General features: G+C 44.5%; 2 non-coding genes across 2 annotated transcripts; one reads left to right on the forward strand and one right to left on the reverse strand.

Moving 5' to 3' along the window:
- Positions 1–6,556: 6,556 nt before the first annotated feature.
- TRNAE-CUC (transfer RNA glutamic acid (anticodon CUC)) lies at positions 6,557–6,628 on the forward strand. Its single transcript has one exon. It is a non-coding gene; the product is annotated as a tRNA-Glu (tRNA).
- A 528-nt stretch (positions 6,629–7,156) lies between these two features.
- TRNAS-UGA (transfer RNA serine (anticodon UGA)) lies at positions 7,157–7,239 on the reverse strand. Its single transcript has one exon. It is a non-coding gene; the product is annotated as a tRNA-Ser (tRNA).
- Positions 7,240–18,926: the final 11,687 nt, after the last annotated feature.

An 18,926-nucleotide genomic window follows, 5' to 3' on the forward strand; every position in this document is an offset into this window, starting at 1 on the left:
ATCTCCATTTCAGACATTGTAACAGCCTGGAAGCAGAAAAGGAAAAAAGGAAGAAGAATAAATATTCTGCATAAGGTAAAATTGATTGGTGACTTGTCACAGCACATTAATGTTGCTTTGCTCCACATCCACTCCTGACATAAAAAGGGACAAGATAATACCTTTTGGGAAGTTCTGGGGAAGACCTACAGATTCTGGAAATTTTCCTCTCCTTTCTCTTCATCCTTTAAACAATATTTGGAGAAGTAACAGCAGAGCAAACATCCCTCATTCAGACAAGGTCCAATGGTTTCCAGCAACTGTGATATGCCCTATCAGCTATATTCCGCTCCCAGGACAGGTGGCAGTGGAAACAGAGGTGTTTTGAACAAGTGGATCCTGCCTCTTGGCATCTGGAATGGGAAGGTCTCTTTGAGTTTTAAACCTCTTTAGCCAGTCTGGCAGGAGTAGATGAGAGAGTGGGAAGAAATCAGAGGCACTGGCTTGTTTCCTGGATAAGAAGGGCCAAGCGGAGTTGATAGAAAGTGACTTCATGATGATTCATTTCTAACACTCAACTTTCAGGCAGTCTTTCAGCCTGCCTTTTCAGGCAGCCTTTTCAGCTCAGCAGGAGCTGCAGGACCCCTCAGCTTTCTGGAAACAGGGCCCTTTTCCTTTCAGATGCAGGTCTCAGAGGGTGACCTTCTCCCTGGTGAATCTGGCAATGGATTTCCTTCAGTAAGAGGATAGGGCTGTGCTCCCCATGGAAGTCTCTGAGGCTCAGGGCATTCCCAAGTTCTTCCCTGCAGGAGGCAGGTACCCTTGTGTTTGGTCCCTACACACATAGGCTCTGCTCAGCCAGCTGAGCAGTGCCAATTCTTACCAGCCAAGCAGGAGCTGAGGGTGGGCAATTCCCATTCTGAGGCAAGTGTTCACTCTCAGTGCCAGGGATCATCAGCCAGGCCATCTGTGCTTTTCTGTAGGAAATGATGCTGGAGTTCTTTCCTTCAGTATCTACACCTTAAGCAATGCAAACAGAGAAACCCTGTAGAAGCTGAATAGACTCAGATGAGTGTAAAAGAAAACAGTGGGTTTAGACTGAAGGTATAAATACTATTCCCTGCATATTCTTTTCCTACATCTAATTTTAGGGCTCATGTGCAAACACTAGGGGCAACAGCCAGGCAATAGGCTATGTCTAGGTCATGGTATGTCCTGGGTGCACCTGAGATACCATTCAAAAACACCAAGCCTGCCATCTTAYGTATTTGAGGAAGGTTCAGGACTGTCTGTCATCCGTCATGCCCACCTACACACATGCAAACACACATATGCTGCAGGAGAACAGCTAGACTAGGGCTTTCAGAAGGACTGAAAGTAGCCAGAATGCCAGTTGGCACCAGAACTCAGCAAGAACTTCATGCTGACCTATTGCAGAGCCCTTTCAGCAGACAAGCCCTCACCACTCATTAAAGACATTATTTTTGATTGGCACTAGAACTCTTCATGCAACTACTTGCAGGACAGTGTGACACCCAAAGGGTGGGGAAAGAGACACTGGTGGTGCTCCCATGGCTGTGCACTCACCCCAGGGAACACAGGAACTTCTGGCAGTGCTCCTTCCATCTATGCAATAGTTCAGAGGACTCCAGCAGACACATCACCTACTATCATCCTCTAGGACTAGGAGGAGAATGGGAAAACCAGCAATGACTTTACACACTCAACAGAAGAGTTTCCTATTTGGTTTRCTTGAAGTCTTTTGTCTTCAGAATACCAATGGCCAAATCCAGATCTCAGTAAAGTGAAATCAGAGTGACCCCAGCCTTGGCAGCAGGGYACTGAAAAGGAGACAGAGAGCTGGATTCACTGCTGCTTGTAAGGCTTACAGAGCCAACCCTGCCTGGAGAGGATTCAGTCACTAAAAGAAAGTTGCTCTGCTGTCATCTAAGGTGCTGTATATAGAAGGAGACTTCAAATTCCACTTGTTACTCAAGTAGTAGCAGTCCCATACCAAGCCCATCTGCTTTGTTCTATATAGCAGAATGCCTCTTTTKTAAGAGCAAATGTGAAAATGCCTGTTTTTGTCCCTGCCTACCTGACTTAGCCTGGCTCTTTTTTGTTTGTTTGTTTTTTTCCATGAAACATGTGGGGCACAAACGGACAGAGTGGCTGTGTCAGGTGTTTGGGGTAAGGATGGGGAGGGGGGGGCACAAGCATTTCTGCTTGGGCAGAAAGAGGTGRTGATGGCATTTGTTGAGTTTCAAACACTGTATTCACAGGATATTGGTGAATATGTGTGAAAATGTGTTCATGCACATTTTACCCTGTCAGTCTTTCCTGTGGGTAGAATGTTAATTGRCTGCTTCTCTCTGCAGCAGAGCATCCTGCTCCCATTGCACAACCCTGAAAACAGATCCCATGAACCCATCTCAATCATAGTTCTTGCAGATGCTCCTGGAATCGCCATGCCCCTCTGGGTCCTCCCGCAGACATGCCAAGCACAACTGGCCCTCTGAGAGTTGAATGCTCGGGCCCYGGAATTCACCTTGGGGCTTAGCTTTGGTCCCTTGCTGTTTTGGGGYACCCAAAACAGCATCCTGACATCTCTTCCTGCTCCTGTCCTCCTGTATCAGCAAGGCTGCAYGCTTCTTCCCAAGTGCTTTGGACACTTCACTGCAATGATACAGCATTGCTTGTGCTGAAAAAAGTCCCTTATGAGGAAATGAGAGCTTCTAGGCACCTTTCCAATGGCAGCTGAGGCTGACCGCAGCCCAGACTCCAGGGCAGGGCAGCCCCAGTCACCTCAACTTTGAGGACCTTCAGCAGTCCTAGCCTGGAGAAGGCTGCAGGGGCTCTTTCTCTCTATTCATTTTTCATGGCATGTGTCTGGACCTGGGCTGGGTGGTCTGCCGCTGGCTGGCTCCCTGCCAGAGCACCAAGGAGGCAGCCTCAGCAGGTGACTGCAATCACCAAAGCGGTGCTCCAGGGCAAAGAGTGATGCTGAACATGATCTTCGTGCTCCATGTGGAGAGCTGGGAGATTATTACCGCTGAGCAGCTAATACTTGTCAGGTAGACACAGGCAGGTGCTAGAGTGGGGTGAGGCCCTGCACGTGCAGATGGCTAAGCTCCCCAGTGCTCGCTTCAGGGCTTGCAATGGTCTGAGTGGACGGTCAGGGAGCAGCAAGGGCTAACTGCTTTCTGAGGGATGGGAAGAAGGGAACTGAGGATGATAAGAAGGCAGGGAAGARCAGTGGCTTCTCCCAGCTCTTTCTCAGTGCTTTTCACAGTAGTTGAACTGCAGGCTACCCAGCTGAGCTGTATCAGAGTTGGTATCAATGGCAGCCAACCCCCTAGAAACAAAGCAGAAGAAGAGGTTGCAGAGCTTGCAGCCTCTTTTGACAAGGCCCTGACAAACAAGCTCTGGAGTACTGATGAGAGGCAACTTGGGGGCAGTTTTCCTTCAGATGCTGTTGAATGAAAGAAGCTGTTCTCWGCAGAGAAAACAGGCATGTTTTTTTGGTTGCCTTCTGGAGTGGCATCTGACCTAATTTCAAAGATACTGCTCTAGCYACCCTCCAGAGGGAATGCTGCTCAATGTCTTGTTGCCAGATTTTGCAGAAGACTCTCTGCTTTTGCTCCTGTGGAGCTGTATGGTGGAGGGTTGGGAAAGTGAAGTGTATTGACAAAGTTGCCTGTAGAAAACAGTACTGCCACATTGTTATCCTTATGCTAACTTGGCCTTGCACTAGCTTTGCCATTCCCTGTTGTAGCCTTTTAGATCTGTTAGGAAMTTGTGATGAGAATTTGCTGTTTGATCCTGAGCTTCATACCAGCTGTCACATGTTATGAAGTGGAATTTAGGAGTGGGACTGTAACAAAAGTTTCGGAAATGCAGGCATATATTGAAAATGGATCCTGCAGGGATGTAAACAGCTCACGTATGGATTATCACTTATTGTTCACTGAAGATGTGTGACCACAAATGGTCTGAATATAACAAAGAAGCAGGAAAAAAACAGCCAAGCAAATGAAGAAGATACCTGCTATGGCCTGGGAAAGTAACACCATTTAATACTACATAGTATATAGTCTAAGGCCTGGAGGTCAAAGGCTAAGAACTATTTAGAAAATCAAACAACTTATAAAATAATGCAGTCTCAGATCTGGGGAAAGGAATCATCATAACAAAAATTGTTAAGGAAACACTTCAAGTCTTCAGAGACATGTATCATCTGTTCTCTTTGCCTATTTCAAGGACTGGATCTCTCCTTGCCTGCTCCTCRCTAATGCTCTAACCCCTCAATAACAGCATTATTGTACTTGATCTGGATACTTATTACTTTGGGCAGCAATTTCTTTCTGTGAACTCAGGGCAAGACACTGAGGTGGTTTGGGATCCACCAGGACCCATATCTTTCTGCAAGAGCAGGGCAGGGCAGAGYACTTTGAGATGGGAAGAGATCTATCAGGCTTGAACCAGAGAAAAATGTCTTAYCCCTTTTCCTAGGCAGTTGCTGGCAAAGAAAGGAAGGCATTTCCACATCCTTCATAGGCACTTCAGAGGCTYAAAAGGGCCTTGATAAAAACAAGGAGTTGCCTTGACCCCGATGAAGTGGCTCTGACTCCAGTTCCATGGGACAGGGGGGCAGGGAGAGTGTCAAATCCTCCCTGCAGCCCAGCTGCTCAATGTGTTATGAGTACCTCAGGACAGTCCCTATTTCTGCCTGCCCTGAATTCCCAGCAATGGGGTGGTGGGTTTGGGCAGCCCAGCTACCTGAGGACACTTGCTACARACAGTGGGTGGAGTTGCACATCCTCTTGTCCTGACTTTGCCCTCCTGCTGCCCCAATGCCATCCTGAGGGATAATAAGGGAGTSTCCCTCAAGAAATTCCAGCCCAGAGCCATCTCAGAAGGATGGGATGCTAGATGGGATGTGGTGCTCCCCCAAGGGCCCCTGTTTCAGGGCTGCTGCTCAGCAGGGTGAAGCTGGAGGCTGCTACTGCTCATAGTCATCGCAGACCAAAGCTCYTTCGGGCATTTGGAAATCTTCCCATGCATAAAATGCCTCTGAGTCTAGGCTGTTCCTAGCAGACACTTTTCCTCTGCTGAACTACACAAATAGCAACCCAGTCTGATTAGTTCTTACATCACTGCCTGCCCCAAGCCCTGATGGAACATAGGCTAGACCACAACTGCCTGTACGTGTCCAGGCTTCTCTGCAGCAGCCCATCACACTCTTCAGGTTCTCTCTTCAGATTGTCCTCCTCCACACTCAGCCACCTCCCTCACCGAGCCTCCCCCTCAGTGTTCCCATTCCCAAACAGGCAGATAGACCGGATTGCGCCCCCCCCCCAAGACATACTCTTACATTTTTTTTCCTTTGCTGACAATGAAGATTTGTATCTCCCTATCCACAGACAAAACAAAACAAAACAAAACAAAGCATTCTGGGCTCTCATGCAAGATTGTCACACAAACACTGATGAACAAATAGAAAGTAGGCTAAACTTAAATGTTGGTTGTCAGGTGACTGTTTAAAATAAAATAAGAGTGTTTCCACACTTGAAATGTGGGTGTCACTACCTGTATTTTCCTACTCACAAATTTGAAACAGACACATGAGAGGAATTTGATGAGAGAGAAAGTTGGAGGACAGCTTAGTTCCTACAGATCTCCCCACACTCAGCCATTGCTGAGGTGTGTGAGAGGCGAACTGTCCTTTCTGCAGTATCCATTACTGTACCAGAAGATCTGGTGCTCTTCAGATGCTCAGGTGTGATTGAAATGTATCCAGAGAGGATTGGCAGTCATCATAATATACTAACTCATGTATTTTTTGCCTCTATCATTTAGGTCTGTTAATGTGTTCCTGAGGTCTTCAATACAAGGGGGAATAAAGCTCTTCCACAGAGAACTCCTCTATGCAACAGCATTGGGCATGTTGTAAAGACTGAAGCAAAGAAGGCATTGAGTATCTCTGCCTTTCTCTGTATCCTTCGTCACCAGGGCCCCTGTCCCATTCAATCCCTTTCAGCAGTGGGCCCACACTTTCCCTAGCACTTTGTTCTGCTTTGTTCTAGGGGATTATTAGTAGGGGACCCCGGCTGAACACCAAGAGCCAGGGTCCTTGTACCATTGCATTAGGAACCATAAAGCTTGACTGTGTCCAGTGTGATGTGTGGCATCTGAGCCTGCCRGTTTGCAACAGTATAAATTGGGACCTTGCTCCATCATCAGCAGAACTGAACCTCTCTAGTGAACCCCCCAGGGACTGCTAGTTTCTCACTTGAACCATTGGTCACCATTCCCTGCCTTAAACTTGCTTTCAGTGGTGATCAGAGCCCCTGAGTAGCCACTTTCTGCTTCCCGGGTCTGGTAGGGACAAGGTTCCTTGGACAGAGGGTCTCCCCCATGTCATGTCTTGCAGAAAGGAGCAGAAATCCCTGCAGAGTCCCCCAGAAAGTCTGTAAAGTCCAGTTTTGCTGGTTTCAGCTTGGGGCTGTGAGGTCATGGATCCGTCTGTCCCTGTGGAACCAGGCTGCTGGCTATCACCAGAAACACACTCACCTCATCCCTGGTGGTCTAGCGGTCAGGATTTGGCACTCTCACTCCCATGGCCTGGGTTCAATTCCCAGTCAGGGAAGGGGCTTCTCACCCTCTATGGAAGGTCCAAGCCTTTTTCTTCACAGTGGAATTGTTCTATGCCAGGGACAAGAGCTGCCCTATTGCAGCTCTTGGACAGCTCAGGTGACTTGCTCTAGGAAGAGGAAGCATCTCCAGGGCTGGATGAATTGTGTAGTTGTATGGAGTAGCTGTGGCCCATCCTCCCTCCAACCCCTGCCATCAAGCTAGATCCCCCCTGCAGAAAAATGCTACAGGTGCAGGGCACGAAATAAGTACAACCATGGACAAGGAGGACAAGTATGAATAAGGACAAGTACATGTCAGCTTGCAAACATTTGAGCATCATGTCATACTTACTGCCTTACTGACTGCCTCTACCTCAATCCTCCTAAGGGAAGAGCTCAGCTAGTGTCAGACCTGGAGGTAAGGAGAAGACTACTAAATTGCTTTGTGCTTTCTTCTCGAGTCATTCTTATGAGCAATAATGGGTGGGTGTCTGTTCTTCCATCCTGGTGATGAGAGGGCAGGGGCTACAAGTAAAAGCACCCGCTGTGAGCAGGATTTGAACCTGCGCAGGGAATACCCCATTGGATTTCAAGTCCAACGCCTTCACCGCTCGGCCATCACAGCAGCTTATGTTGAGCTTAYGCTGTGTTGCACAACAGCCTGGGAGAGGCACATGACTGGACCTCTGCATCCCATCTTGTCTCACCTCCTCTCTATCAGCAAGGCACAGAGCATGGCTCTCAGAGGCACCCAACAGATGAAGCAATTGTGCAGCAGGGTGCAAAGATAAACCTGGCAATACTGCTCAGAGTAGCATATACATCCTCAACTGTGGCAGTGATGTGACACAGGGCTTGGTCCCCATCAGCTGTTGGAATAACTGTCCYTGCAACATCTGAGGCTTCAGTTCAGATGGAGCTTCAGATGGAGGGCACAACTTGCCAAGCTGCTAAGACCTCCTGCTGAGACTGGGGTTGATASCTTCTGCATGCAGTAGTGAAGAAGCTGAGCTGACAAGTCAAGCGAGGAGGTCACCAGACTGTAGAGCATCAGAGACAATAAGCAAGGTATCAACTGGATCTTCTCTGAGGCTCTGCAGCTCCAGGATCCTGAACTTCTACCTGTAGCAGAGGGCAGGAAGAGTCAGTGCCTATAGGATCAGAATGTGGAAACTCCCATGATGGTGAAGGCTGGAAGCTGGGGACTTCTGGCAATAGGAAAAGGGGTTGGGCTATTTCTCTGTTGGAAGACTTGGAACTTTGGAACAGGTTCATTCTCCTTGCAGCTAATGAGGAGCTGGGGACTCTTTCAAATGGAGCACCTCTGCCAGTGGAGCTTTGGCCACACAGGAGCATTAAGAGGAATCAGTGACAACTTGTAGTTGGAGACTTCCTGCTGCTGGAGACAGAGGCCCCATCTGCTGGCCTGACCTGCTATTTAGGGAGATATACTGCTTGCCGGTGGCTCATATTTGGCATGTTGTGGAAAGGCTTCTGAGGCTGATCTGACTCAGACTGTTACACCCTGCTGCTCTTCCATGTGGTCACTAACAATAGTGCCAGGAGAGACCGGGAAAGTCTCTCAAACATGACTGCGTAACTCTGGGGTGGATCATCAAGAGCGTGGCTGTCTTGATCCTGTCAGTGAGAGGGAAGGGCTTGAGGAGGACTGAGTGGATCCTGCGGATCATCACCTGACAGCCGGTGTTGACTATAGAGTTTTGGTTTCTGTGACAGTGGGAATCTATTCAAGGAACAAGTGCTTGGCAGAGATGGGATCTACCTAATGAAATGGAGTAAATGTATCTCTGCCAACAGGCGGGCCAACCTGGTGAGGAGGGCTTTAAACTAGGAATGACAGAGGTGGGAGATAGTAATGAAAGGTCAAGCAAGGAAGTGGTGGACAAGGTTGGCAAACAAAAGGTCTAGGGTGATGTAAGCAGAAGGGACCTCTTAATCAACAAAACAGGTCTGAACTGGAATTACAACAAGTGTATGGAAGTAAAAAAGGAAAGGCATATGAGACAACATTATGGGGAAAGCTCTCAAGCCTTTTCTAGGAAGACAACACATCTGGGTGCCCCTCTGAAGGCTAATGCCTAGTGCATGTACACTAATGCATGCACTGGAGAATGAACAGGAGGAGTTAGAAGCCTGTGTGCAGTTATAGGCCTACAAACTCTTTGGGTCATGGAGATGTGATTCACACACGGCTCACATGACAAGAGTGCTGCAATGGATGGATACAGACTCTTTAGGAAGTGCCAGCTTGGGGGTTCAAGTCTGAGTATGGCTCACAGAGTGGAGAGCCTTCAGAGTTGGAAAGCTGCTAGAGTCCTGCTCAGCACACTTTGTAAGCATAAGGAATGAGCTGTTTCTCGTTACTCATTTTATGCATATTGACAGCAGGTTTTGTTTCAGGGCAAGGATTCAAACACTCTTCAGAGCTAGAATCCCAGACATCAAACAGAGGAGCCTGGGGAGGACTAGGTTATTAGAGCCCAAATGAAAAGTACTGAGGGGGTTCACAGTGCATATGAAAAGGGCCATTAGGCTCCAGACCTGAATGAAGAGACCTAGAGAAGACCAGAGAGGGAACAGAGGGGCCTGGAAAGCACCAGTATCCGAAATAGGGGAGCCTGGAGAGGACCAGAGCTTGAGTGAGGGTTCTGGAGGGGAACAGAGGGCAAAAGGATTGTCTGAAGGGCTCCAGATCCAGGATCTGGGAGGAACCAGATTCCTATCTGTTTTTTTTTTTTTTTTTTTTTTTCTGCAGCCTGGATTGACTCATGCTTCTGTTGCACTAGTCAGAATTCCCACAAATATACTTAGAGATCTTTTTTGTTGACCTTTTTTTCTTGTCTAATCTTGTATCACTGCTTGTGAACATCTCTACAGTTCTTCTGATATTTACAGATAAAACAATCTTGCCTAATAGAAAGAACAGGATGTGTTTATAAAAAAAAATGGAGTTCAATAGAACAAGTGACAGCTCTTCTCATGAAATAAGTATCATTTTCCAATATTATGCAATATAGAAAACCACGAGAAAAGCTATACTCATGAGACAGACTTTTTATTCAGAGAAGTAGTTCAAACCATGCTTCCACTTACAAGTTTTTACCCTTTTATCCTCCAAGCTTCGAAAAAGTGACTGCTTTTTTTGAGTGCTGACTTTGCTAGACTCGGCATGCTGTGGTCACTGTTGCATCACATTACCTGACACAATATTGAATACAACTTGTCCTGTTGATAGTGTCCTGATGGACATGTTTAAGCATCTTATTGATTCTAATATGGCTTATTGAGTTSCAGAGAAGACCTACTACTTGTGCGTGGTAAATACTAATGAACTCCAACAAATCTGGGGTCTGGGGTTCCTGCAGACATGCCTTCACATGGTTAAGCACTGAATCAATTTCAGAAATTTGTGCTAAATTTCCTCACCTACTTGTGTGTTAAGCCTTTCTAGAAATCATCTCAGGGGAAATCAAATTCAGGAAGAGTCCACTGTGGCAAATGACTCCTAAGTCCCGCAGCTGGTGTAGCACATCTGAAAACTAGAGTGAGTACCTAAAGTTTCTTCCAATCCTTCTTTGTTTAAATAACTAGCTGGAGCTTTTGAAGCCATGTATTCTCCTTGTGGCTTTCTTGGGGCCTGACAACTCCTCCTGTTTTGGTTTCAGCTGTCCCAGATTCTGGAACAAGATGGAAGTTGGCTACAGAGCAAGAAGATAATATAAACCAGAGAAACCCTTCTCCTGTTTGAGTGTAAGTGAGAGCAGAGGTCTCTTGCTAGACCTGTTAACCTCAGCTCTATGGAAGCCATCTCCTATTCTCCAGACTGAACATAGGATTACAGAGTAAAAGAAAAGCAGAAAGGAATGGAAGGACCATTTTACTAAAAAATGGGACAGGGAGAATGTTGATTCATGGGGAGGAGTTGAAGATTTTATTGTCCTGGTGGGTATGGTGTGCCCTACCATTGTACTAGAAAGGCACAGATGGCCTTCCACAGCTTTTATGTCCTGGAAACTGGGCCCACTTCTCAGAGCAGAGGTAGGCTGAACACCACACCCCACTGAGTTGCATCATGGTCCCTGCAACATCAGTGACTGTGGAGAGGGATGCAGGTTGGCAATGGAAGAAACAGCATTCAGGCTGCCCTGTGGACCTGCACCTGGCACTCAGCTATCCAGTATGGCAATGGACAATATCTACACAGATAACTTCTGTGGAAACAGCCACAATGCAAACTGTTAGTCACTGATGGTGCTGCCTCTGTCTGCTGGCAGGAGTGGGGGACTCACCTGTTTCCACTATGTAGTGGACATAGCCACTGGGCACTCACCTAGGTACCTCACCAAAACAGCTGACAGAGGCCTGCACTAAGAAGGCTTCATATCCCTGGGCATTCATGAGTGGTTAAGCCTTCTGAGGTGATCTTCACAAATGGATAAGAATCTCCTCTGTGGTCCTCATATAGCTGGAGAAGTTCTTCAACAGAGCACTTCAGTGGTGCTGCAAGGACCTGTGATGCTGTCTCTTGAGCATCTGTCGCTGTTATCAGCCCCACATCAACCGTGTGAAGCTCCTGCTGATGAAAGAAACAGAAGTGGCCAGACCCCAAGGGAGCTGTGCCTTGGGCATGGGGCACATTCCTTTTGGCATTCCTCTTCAGTTATCATCTCAGGGTGGAGGGCGAGGTGCTCCTAGTGTGCATACTTCCCTCCTCCAGAGCTGCTGGCTGATGGGTGTAGATCTGTCCAAACCACGTACAAAAAGGAAGCATTCTAGGTGGGAGAACTGCAGCTCCCAGCTGTGGTGAAGAGGAGTAAAGGAAAAAAATATTGCTYAGTCCACTGCTTCTTTGTTTTTAATTGAACAGATTTCAAATCACATTGTTGTTCTGGGGTTAGTCCCTTACATCTGCACCTGGGTTTATCCAGTAGCAAGCCTGTATCCAGGCTTAGATACGGCATATCCGTATGCTTCCTTATTCTACTCACTTCATGACTTTATAAATGCTTCATCATAAGGCCATTTATTGGACCAGAACATGTGCTGGACACTGTTTTCTGAAGCAGTGGTMGCTGTTCTGTGCCACAGTGCCCTGGGCAAGGTCACAAATATGTAAATAAAACCACAGTTCAAAATATAGGAAGAATATGTCCTTGGCAGGTGAAGAAGGAGCTTTACAGGTTTGAATCTGCACCTGAATAAGCCCCCCATAGCTACAGGTTAGCAGATACAYATCAGGATTTCCAGGTGAAGATCCACAGCCTAAGATATTTCCATTTACCTGAATAGTAATGCCAAGAAGCCTGAAAGAAAGGAAATCATCAACTCTGCACTACTAAGAACAGAGAGGAGATGCTATAGAGGAACCTGTTGCTTGATAGGCTGTCTACATAACTGGCTGCCCAAATCTCTCACATGCTCTGCTAAAATGAACAGCAGCCTTGATGACAAGCTATCCTGGTTTCTCTTGAAACTCAGAAGGCTGCACCAAAGCACCAGAATTGCTATCTGGGGATGGCATAGGACAGCTTCCCAGTGGACAGCTGAATGCCCTGGGCATTTCAGATGTGCCTAGGCTTGGAGTAATTGGAAGGGCACATCTAATGCCACATCTGCAATGCAAATGGCCAGTAGCTCTGATCCTCAGAGTTGGCAATCAGGCCACCTGCAAATGATGATGCATATCTTTGAATGCAGGTACTGTCTCTGTCCTTGTAGTTTTAGAGTATCAGTAACAACTGGGGATTCCCAGACCGTCTCTGAGGTACCTATGCAATTGCGATAATACATATCAAAAATACAAAAAAGTTCTAGCAAAGCCACCTTTCAGATACCTGGAATTGTAAGCATTATCCTCCTAATGAGTAAAATCCCATACCTAACAGTGCTAGCAGATATATTCATATATATATATATACATATATATATATATATATATATGTTTAAAGACTCACATTCCTTCATTTCAGCAAGAAGTTAGATACATAATGCTTTGGGGACTTCTGCTTATGTACATTTTGTATGCAGATTGATAGGTAGACAAGGTAGAGCTTCAGTCAGGGTGATTAGAATCAATATGATACTGGTGGCCAGCTTCTGATTTTAATTTTGAACTTCTCTTCTGAGGCAAAAAGTTTACACTGTATTTTCAGCTCCTGAAAACTTAACCTTCACTATTTTTTTTTCAAATGTAACATGATAGATAYTAATTTACAATTTTCTTCCTCACATTTTCTTTTTATTTATTTTGGCTTAATAAAAAACTATGAAAATATTTAAACAGCAGGAAGGACTGGCAACTTAATCTTTGGGGATTTGCGTGACTGATTATCAATGAGAATTTCCTTTTGAACATCAGTGACTTCTGGCCTGCTCACAACAACTTGTATTAAGTTGTGTAGAATGATCATAAAAAACAGTACTGCAGTAGGTGAGGATTTTTTCTGAAAATAACTCATTTCTTATCTGATGAAACAGCACTATTTCTTGGTACATCAGTTATTAGGATTTCTGTAGTTCAGAATTGAAATTCCATTTTAAAAAAATCTGAGTGCCAATTAGTGATACATTATGTAGTTTGAATCTTGCATAATTCTGGCATTAAAACATTGATGTGCCGTGGAATATTCTGAGATTAGTAAATGCAGTGGAAATCTGTGCARTCAGCACGGGGCAGGGCATGGAGGACTGTGGCGTGGCCTTGGAGCGCTAGCAGATGTGGTACACCATTCAGCGCACACAGAACCAGGACATGTTGGCCACTGTTTTGTTCTTTACCAGCAGCATCTGGGCACCACCTGTGGGTTTCTGACCATTGCCACTTCTCAGTTCCTTCCAGCACAACCTTCTGTGCCATCTGTCACTCTCAGCTCCCACCTCTGTACAAGGAAGCTCAGCACCCTTATTCGTGCCCCAAGCCTCTCCTGCCAGCCTGGCACAAATATCAGCTGCTGCAGATACACGTGGCGCAGACACACGTGCACTAAGTGAGGAGCCAATAACCCCAGTGACAGCCTCCCCCTTAGACCGAGCTGCCTGCGACATAGCCTTCAACTCTCACGCCCCCTCACACCCACAGTAAATCACAGAGCTGCAGACCCCAGACATGTAACTCCCGCAGTGAAGAGCTGAGGCTCTCCCTGCATTAGCACTCCATACTCTCTACATGAATGTGCTTTCCCCAGGGTGGGAGGACATACCACCACAGAGCTGCCAGCCCCAGGTTTGTAGAACACACAGCTTCCCAGTTCCTGTGCACAAACACACAATTTACCCTCGGCCCCCGGGTGCTTCACAGATGCTCCCTCTCCATGTGCAACTCACRCACTCCAGACAGTACAATTTGGAGCACTCTCATCATCTCCCCTGTTCACGTTTGTCTAACTCCCATGGACAGACAAAGATGCCGAATCCCCTGCGTAAGTGACCCTGCTGCCACCAATCTGCTACAAAGCCTTGCTGCCCTCACACATTCAATAGATGCATCAAGGGAAAAGAACAAAACACAGGTCCACAATGTGCTGGAGAGGGACAGCTGTCAGCCTATGATGTCTGAAGGCCAAAATATTTACTGCCTTCCTGGTATCAGTCTTCACTTTAAAAGTCAATAAAAGCCATGTRTTTTTCATAATACTGACAAAGCTGCAGCTTTTAATTTACATGGGTTAGAAGTTTTCAGAATTTTAGGTTGTGATGTTTAAAGATCTGACAAAACTCTCCTGAATTCTTTGACGAAATCTTCAAGCTTGTGACATTTTTCTCTGAGAATAGAGGAGCGTGAAGGACACAGATTAGGACAAATCCAGTACAGATCTTCAGAAAAAAAGAACCAGGAAATTTGTTTGATTATTTATTAATGACTAAGGTGATGAGCCAGTGTCAACATGGGCTTGTCAAGTAATCATGCCAAACCAATCAGGGCAGCAAATCTAACGGACAAAGAATAAAAAGGCATCACAGATGTGTTCCAGTAAGGCTTTTGGCATAGCTTCAAATTACATTCTTTTAAGCAAACTATGAAAGCATAGTCTAGAAGAAAGCAATACAGAGTGGGTGCCAAACTAACTAACTAACCTGTTACTTAGACAAGAATTATCCGTGGGTCACTCTTGAATGCAAGAGAGCCATGAGTGGCTGTTCAGGATCCACCATTATCTGGTGATTTTATTAATAACTTATCTGATGGAATAGAAAATAGTTATGGTCACAGACGATGCTAATTGAGCATCAGTCAAACACTCCTATACTGTTTTGAGAAAGGTAAATGTCATCCTTGGACACAGCTACAAATGTAAAGTAAGATACATACTGTAATCTGCTAGGGCTACTGTGGACTGGTAAGACCTCTAATAAAAACAAAAATGAGCAAACGTGCAGTGGTATTTCCCCTCTACTTTCTGTCTTTGTGCAGTTTGCCGTCCTGGTTTCCTGAACTGTATTGGAGTCTTCCAATTTAACACATTTTGGGAGGTTATTTCTTCCGTGAATTTGTCTGCTTAGTCTTTGGACTCATTCTGCATCTAGGGATTTCACAGCTGTGTGCTATGTGAAGAAAATCTCTCCTTTTGTTTATTTTTGAACCTGCAATTTCCAATTACATTAGTGTCTTTTTATTGTAAGAAATTTTAGGCTCCTCGATCATGATCTGTGTGCTACTAGTGAGAGTGTTTACTGCTTTGTGATAGGATGCTCACACTCACCCAGCTCTTCTTCCTGACCTTGAGCTGAAATTATCATGAGATAGAAGATGAATATTTATTATAGCAATCTCTTCTGAGGATTGTTGATCCTTGTCATTCAATATTTTTGTCTTATTTCTGATTATTATTCCGCTGGGTTTAATTTACCTCGATTGCCACTTGTTCCAGCTTTCCAAGTAGGGTCAAGAGTCATTCCACAGAGTGGTAGAAATACTGATTTCAAATTCCCCAGTAGCTTTGATAGGATGGAGGTGCCTGCTTCTGAGTACTGAAGAAGACAAGACAAGACAAGAGGGAGGGAAGTGGTAGATACGTGCATTTCATGTTTGCACCAAGATTCGTGCTAAGCGCTTCTTGTTGTTAAGTGATATTAAAGAACATGTGCACTGTAGCTAAGTCAGTAATTAATCTCCCTTTTGATGAATCAGACAGATAGGCTTCTCTAAGTGCTAGTCTGGGCAAGAGTTTGGCAAATTAAACTCAGTTTAAACCAGAAAACTCTCCCTCTGTGAACACTGTAATGTCAGGCACAAGTGCTTATACCAATAGCTTTTTCAGGGTAAGGAAGCAATTGAAAAGGTACTTTTTGATTCATAAATAAGGGATATTACTCTTATAACCATGCTGACAAATATCACAACTGTAACTAATTTATTGTGGTGACTTTTTAAGCAAAGAGGACTTCTTCCCAAGAATGTGGTGGAAATGACTACTGAAACAGATGCAAAGAAAACAAAAGGCATGGCTTCTACTTTTATTTTGTCATATGCTGACCTTGACCAGACAGGTGTTACTGAATTGTCAGTTTACCTACCAATTTTGACTATGTGTCATCTTCTGAAATTTACTGAATGCAATCAGATTTGCCAAAACTCAACGTGATCAGTCTCTGTATCTCTTCAGCTCAGCTCTTGTTCATGGATTACTTCATGACATGTTGTCTGAGGCCACTCAAAAAGCTTGCTTCTTAAGGTGTTTATAGATACTGTTTATCAGGTTTTCTTGACAAAGGACAAGAAACTTCACTCTCATAAGTTAAAAGTATCTTTCCTCCTCCAACTGTAGATCAAACACAGAACAAAAATGCTGAATACTTTTGTATTATTTGTATCAGAACAGAGCAATAAAGTGAAAGATGAAAATCAGTGTTAATAAATGTAAAAGACTATATATGGGGAAATGATGACTTTACATATCAAGTGCCAGTGACCAAAAACCAATCAAGTATTATGAAAGGTCAGGAGAGAAAACAGGGAACAACATCATGTCTTTACATATATTGATTTCTTCTCCTATCTTGGCCACCATGTGTGGTTCTGGTACCATATGCCAGAAAGAACACAGTGGATACAGGAATGGCTCAAACAAGGATGTCCCAAGGTCTGGAAGGACCACTCAAGACTTTTCCAGTGGAAATGGATAGCAGGAGCAGGAATCAGGAGTCAATAGTATTAGGACTGACATGGAGATTGATGGGTTCTCAGAGAGACTCATCCTCCTGCAGCCTGGATATGATCTGCAGATGAGCTTCTAGCTTCAGCTCCTCACCTGAGGCAGAGATACTCCAACCAGAAACATAGTCTTACTCTTTTCTTTCTCAGCTGTTCTTGGGGAGATACAGCACCTCTGCCTGCCCTGAGGAGGTGTTCTGGGGGAAGAGTAGTGCGCGCTTTGGGTTGCAGGGAGGACTCTGATGAATAATATATAGTCCCCGGAGACATACTCTTCTCAGCTGTCTATGAATGGCAGTGTCTGAGAAATAAGCTGTACATTACCATCCCCTCCTCCTTTCTCCATGGTTTTTTCCGTGTCATAGCTTCTCACATGTCTAAGAAGGGCTGAAGCTCAGCATAATTCAGATAAAAAGTTGACAAGGAGGTACACAAAATCATCACAAGGCAGGACCCATAATCCCTGATTTTAGATACATTATGTTTTCTCAGAAATTGCTTCTATTGTTTACTCCTTATTGCTTCTATTGTTGACTCATTATCACAAGGTCATCTATGATACTGCCTGTTCATTTATTCATATTTCTGTTTATCCTTCCAAACCATAACATAATTTTCTTTGACCCCAAGAAACTCTTCACCATGGGTAATAATACATTTTATTTTGAGTTCTAGATATCTAGTTTGTTAAAGCTTTGTTGTATGACTGATTTAGTGTTTCCTTAAAATACAGATTTTATTTCCTGCACTTCTGGTGTCAGCCTTTCCTGACTCAGTCCCTCGTATCAACAAATGCTTCTTTCCTATAGTTCAGCATTGTTACTATGTGTTTTTTTTTCCATACTGAGCATTAATGTTGACTTTTAGATAGGAATTACTGTGAAATCTGGATTATTGCACATTTGGACAAGAAAAACTTTCTGATTGCTCTGTGGTTGCTTCCAGCTTTTCTTTGTACTTGGGAGACTTTGTTGAAATTCACTTCTGAGCTGCAACATATAAGGGTCACTGGATGCCATATTTAGCACTTTTTCCCTCATCATTGTGTTTTGAAGTCATTATGCCTGGTGTTCAAAGAAGTAAATTTTTTATACTGCCTTCCTGTTTATACATCAAAGTACAACTTTTCCCGCCACTGTTTAGCTTTTGGAATTCATGTTGAACCACTTGGTCAACGAAACATCTTGGTCGATTCCAGATATTTCAGGATGAAATACCCCATTCTGTTCTTCTGACCTATTCTTCTTGTCTGCACTGAGTTAATTTGTTGTCTGTCTATATTAATATATGTTTGATTTGACTGGAGACAGCTCTAATCTGCTTTATACAACTGCCTTGTTCTTTGTCCAGTCTTTGATTTTCACAGTGATTTAGCAGTGATTTAGCTAATCAATTTTAGAGACAGCTTTGGTTTTCCTGGCAAATTTTTGTGGGTAACTCAAATGGCATTTATCCAACTACGTCCTTTTAAAGTCAGGTTGAAATTTTCCATTTTTATCTTTTATAAACATTATGTCTATACAGTCCTGCCAAATCTATGAATTTCAATAGCAGATTACACTTACAGTTTTGTGTTGTGCTTTGACAAACAAATGCATCTTTCCTTCTATACACCCATGGTCTACAGTTCATGAGAGATATTTAGAATTTACCGGGTATACACACAGAAACTGCATGCAGCCCACGGATTCCCCCATTCAGACCTACCATATTTGGACCTCAGTATGCCCCACAGAAGCAATACTGGTATATGGCACGTTTTCCAAACCAGACATGCCAAGGAAAAGGGGAAAAGAAGACAATTTCCACCATCACCTTTTGCTATATTAGCATTAAGATGATCTCTTTTACCTTGCAGAAAAGAAATGTATACTTTTATTCTTGTTTCTCTTACTTTTTACTTTTTTTACTTTGTCTTTTTTACTGATTTGTCAAAAAGGAAATCAGCTCTTACCATAAGGAATGGAGCAGTGTGCATCTTTCTGCTTAATCCAGGAAAGTAAAATAGCTACTTCCTTTTGGCTCAATCTTGTCCCAAGTTCTCCTCTTTTGGTCACACCCAGACTCAACTAATTTCTGTCCTGAGCTATGTGCAGATACTATAAAAGACTGCCTTATTTCAAATGCCCCACCAGATCTGC

This window comes from Rhea americana, unplaced genomic scaffold (genome assembly GCF_003343005.1).
Source record: "Rhea americana isolate MKP2758 unplaced genomic scaffold, rheAme1 scaffold_274, whole genome shotgun sequence".
NCBI lineage: Eukaryota > Metazoa > Chordata > Aves > Rheiformes > Rheidae > Rhea > Rhea americana.